Source organism: Galeopterus variegatus, unplaced genomic scaffold (assembly GCF_000696425.1).
Source record: "Galeopterus variegatus unplaced genomic scaffold, G_variegatus-3.0.2 Scaffold370, whole genome shotgun sequence".
Taxonomy (NCBI): Eukaryota; Metazoa; Chordata; class Mammalia; order Dermoptera; family Cynocephalidae; genus Galeopterus; species Galeopterus variegatus.
In genome coordinates, this window is record NW_007726481.1 from 371,303 (window position 1) to 376,365 (window position 5,063).

A 5,063-nucleotide genomic window follows, 5' to 3' on the forward strand; every position below is an offset into this window, starting at 1 on the left:
CCGCCCCCGCCCCGCCGCGGCGCGCGCCCACGTGACCCCAGGAAACCATGGCAACATCCGCCGGAGGGCGCCGCGCACCCGCCGCAGGGGCGGAGGACGCAGGCGAGAGCTGGCCAGCGTGCAGGGAGCGCTCCTCCGGCACGCGCCCGGGGCGTGGGTACCCCGCGAGGCCGCCTCCCCGCCTACCTGTCCGCTGCTGCCGGATCCGGCAGGCCACTTGTCCAGATTCCCACACCTCATCCACCACGGTGAACCCACGCAGAGCTGGTGCCACGCGATTTGTTCTGAAACTCCAGCCTGCACCTCAGTAGTGGCATTTTATTTCCCCCCTACAATCTAGTTGCATTGACAAGTGTTGCTAATGTCTTTTGTTTAAAGTCATATTGTGGTACTGGTTCTCTTTTGGACACGGAGGTACCACCCCGTCTTTGTTACTCTTTTTTTTTTTTTTTTCTTTCACCAAATTTTATCCATCCTTTCCTCTTCTATCCTGTTTATTATGTTTTGACTATTCCATTGTGCGCTTGACGTAATTACTAGTGTTTATTGAGACTAAAGCACCGTTTGTTGTGAGACACTTATCAAAGTTAGTTGGTGCCCTTCAAACAGGACAGTGCAGCAATTTGGATAAAATGTTGTAGTCAGGTCAGACGGTCCTAAAGCAAAAAGAGCTTTGCCTGATTATGCTTCTGTTGTTTATTTTAAAACTTGGTGTGATTTATGCCTTGTGTGATTTTGAATTATATCTCCAAAAACTGGAATACTTCAATATAAAGAGAAATAGAGTTACAAATGTCTTTTTTAAAGTAGAAGTCCTTGACTTTGAAATAAGGCTTATTCTGCAAATGTTTATAATTTTAAAGTAGAGAAAAATGTCTTTTGCCAATTAAATGCTATTTAAAAACACATACTTCATTTTCTACAATGACCATATCATTGTGAATGAAATAGTTCAAGAACAATCTCACTTAGTTATTTCGATTTATGTTTCCACCTTCACAAGAGTACATACGTGTGTTAGAAAACTCAAAGACTAGAAATCAGAGGTGTAACAAACTTGTCCCTTTCATAAAAATGCATCTTGATGTTAACTCTTTGTGATCAATCTTGTATCCACTCCATGAGTGAATATTTCTGTTTCCATTTCTTATCAACCTCAATAATAATGTTATGTTGTTTTTAAATACAGTAAAGTGCTTCTAATTGTAAATATCAAGCATTTTAAGAAGTAAATTTTTATAAAATAACGGTGATTCTCACATGTCACTGCTTAGAGCACAACATTAGTTAATCTCTCTACAATATAAGCTTTATTATTTTTACTGATTCAGTATTCTAAGATGCATTTTTATCATTGGTTCACTTATGATGATGTTTGTATTAATTGATTAATATTTTTGCATGTGGCAGAAAATGCAAAATAATAGTAGCTTAAACAAGATAGAATTTTATTGCTCTGTAACATAAGTGTAGGCAGTTTAGGGTTAGTGTGGTGCACCATGATCAGCAGGGACCCAGGATCCTGCCAGCTAGCTCATTTCTCTGTAATCCTGGTTTATGGTCCAAAATGGCTGCTCCACTGCCAGTCATCTCATCCATATTTCAGCTAAGAGGAAAATAGAAAAGAGACCTCTCTTCTGTACCTCCCCACCCCACCCAACTCCATACCCTATAAGGACACTTACAGGTGGTGAAACACACCAATTCCTCTTCTGTCCTCTTGGTCAGAACTTAGTCAACATGACCACATCCATGGTGTAGCAGATGCATTTTCCAAAAATGATTGAAACAATATTTCCTATCCTATGTGCTCTTCTACAGTGTGACCTTACTATACCCCCATCTGGAGTTGAAGTCTTTCTCCTCTTGAATCTAAATGGGCTGTGACGACTTTGACCAAAAGAGTGTGATAGAAGTCAAGCCAGCTTGACAGAAGAAACCAGCCCTGTGATGGATGCCCTGTCTGAAGTCCTGATCCAGAGAATCTGTGAGCATAATAAAAAGGTTGTTTTATCACCTCTAAGTTTTGGGTTAATTTGTTACACAGCAATGGTAACTGAAACGCACAGCTATAAGGTAAGTTTGGGAATGTAGTATTTATTTTGAGTAGTCATGTGCCAAAGCAAACATTTGGGGATTAAGGTGAACCAAGTCTGAGAACAATTATCAGTCACTGCTGCCACAATGTTTAACACCTTTTAACAGAAATAACAGAAGAAAAAAGCACTACTTTCCCAAATATTAATAAAAGCCATATTTTAAAGTATCATCCTACATTTTGTGTTTCCAAAAGCACATATCTCTTTTTATTCATTTATTTCTGGATGAAAACTGAAGTCAGGACAGATGGTACTAAAGCAAAATGAGCTTCGCATGATTAGGCTCATTGTTTATTTTAAAACTTTCCTATGCTTTCATTTTGAATTATATCTACAAAAATTATAATACTTCAGTATAAAGAGAAATAGAATTACAATTGCGTGCTTTTAAAGTAGCAGTCCTTGACTTTGAAAGGGGCTTATTCTGCAAATGTCTACAATTTTTTTACAATTATTTTTACAGTTTACTATATGAGTCTTGGTAAATAGAGTTCTGTCACCAACTGCAATGCCAGAGTTGTGTGACTGTCATTTCTTTAGGAGTATAGAAGTGATTCAAGCGTGAAATGTATAATTGGATTAGATAACCTATGTGGTCTCTCCCATTCTGAGAGATTTACAACTTTATAATATTAAAAGAAGATATGTTGGATTTAAAATATCTTTGCAAACAACTCTCTGATAATTTTTATTTGCATCAATTCTTAAATCAATAATCATGACCTGAAAAAGTAAAGTTTGATCCTAATATCCCTTTATATTAGTATTATTCTCAGAATAAACATTCACTTCTCAGATCGAATTCTGGCTTTTATTCACTACCACATACACTTTTTGGTAATATTGTATGATTTTCATTGCTTTTGTTTGAAGAATATTTCCTTTGTGCAATGACAGTGGCTTATGGGGACTATTTATCTTGAATTCTTTTAAAAAAATCACTGATATTAATTCTTTGGTTACTGTTTTACAAAGCAATTTGTGCAGTTTCTCACAGTATCAGATTGGAAGCAGTAGCAAAAGAACTTCAAGAGCTCAGTAATGAAACAAAATAAGAGAACTACCAAATTTGTTTTCAGACAGTGAAATTAAACAGATATTGGACAGAGATATCAATTAACTTACATGCAACTACCAAAACCAGACCACAGCAAGGACAAGCCAATGGTTTGGGCAAGCTTTAAAATGGATAATAATAACGATGACCTATCAATCATGCAGCATTTTCTATAATAGTTAAAATGTATTCTGATCAAATCTCTCCAGTGCAAGAAATATATATCTACTCAAGAGAAAAAAAAAATAGGCAACTGAAAAGATATAGGGGCTGTGCTTGCACAAGGCCCAATGTGGCCATGAATCTCAGTTTTATATACCTTCAGCATTCCTGCATTGACTACGGTTTTGGTGTGTCTAATTCATATCCTCAAAAAAAGAGAATCCAATTAGTTGGTCTTGATCATCCAATGCTGGGCACTAACTGAAGTAGTTCAGTCAGTGTGGCCAGTGGGGTGCAGGTTAAGGAAGTGGTCAGGTAGTATAAATACATGTCAAGGCCTGTCTCTTTAGCAGAAAGAAAAGTCCCAAATATCGGGACTGTATGTAGTACAGGTACTTCATAACATGTCTGCTGAAAGTTGGTGACCTCATAGCCTTAAAATCCTATAAACATATGGACTAAGTAGAATGTTTAATCTCTAGGTGCAGCTTTGCAAAAGGTTAGAATACTAGTGGTTCTTAAATTTTAGCAAATATCTGAATCACCTGGAGGGCAGGTTAAAACATAGCTGCTGGGCTTCATCCCCAGACTGTCAGATTCACTAGGTCTGAGGTAGGGCCCAAGAATCTGCATTTCTTTTGATGCTTATGCCATGGGTTTGGGAACCACACTTTGAGATCCACCACATTAGATTCTCCAGGGAAGAGCTTATACTCATGCTGAAAAAAGAAGCTGCTTGAAGTAACATTTTTGCTTCATATCAAAACATAAGTTTTTCTTTGGCTAAATGCAAATTCATTATTCTCTTCTCCTTTAAAGGGTCTTGCAAAGTTAAAGAGATTCTGAAAAACAACCAAGAATATGTCCTTAAACATCACATTTCATAAATAGAATATGTGTTTTCAATTAAGGACCAGGTCGAACACACACATTTATCTCTGCTTCCTACAGTTCCACTAAAATAATGGTTGAAGGAATACAGGAAAACTCATAAGGACAAACAGAACAGGAGAACTACAATAAAAATTAAAAGTAACTTTAAATTTTTAAAAATTACCCAGACTTGAAGGAAATTCTGACACATGCTTGAAGACATTATGCTAAATGAAATAAGCCAGTCACAAAAATACAAATACTGTATGATTCCACTTATATGGGGTATCTAGAGTAGTAAAAATTCATAGAAACAGAAAGTAGAATGGTGGTTGCCAGGGGCTGAGCAGGGAGGGGAGAGCAGGGAGGAGTTGTTTAATGGGTGAAGAGTTTCAGTTTTGCAAGATGAAAAAGTTCTGAAATTGGTTGCACAACAGCGTGGATATGCTTAACACAACTGAACTATATATACACTTAAAAATGGTTAAGATGGTGAACTATGCTTTGTGTATTTTACCACAATTTGAAAAAATTTTTTAATTTTTTAATTAAATAGAAAAGAAAAAACAGGAAAAGCGACAAGAGCAGATGAGAGTTGTCTACTAGAATTTAAGAACTAATTTAGCAAACTGGAGAATGCTGGAACCTGAGCCGGGGTGAGGGGTCAGCTAGAAGAAGCCAACAAGAAACAAGATCACATCTATATTACAGAGCACAGAAGCACAGAATCTGAAGACACCATGTGCCTCTGAAGGGGTGGGGCATGGGGGATGGTGAGGATTGGTTGAACATCTGTACGAGGAACTGATAACCTTGTACATCCTCCAGCCCCTCCTCTATTCTACATAGGCAAGCAACTCCTTTTCTTCATT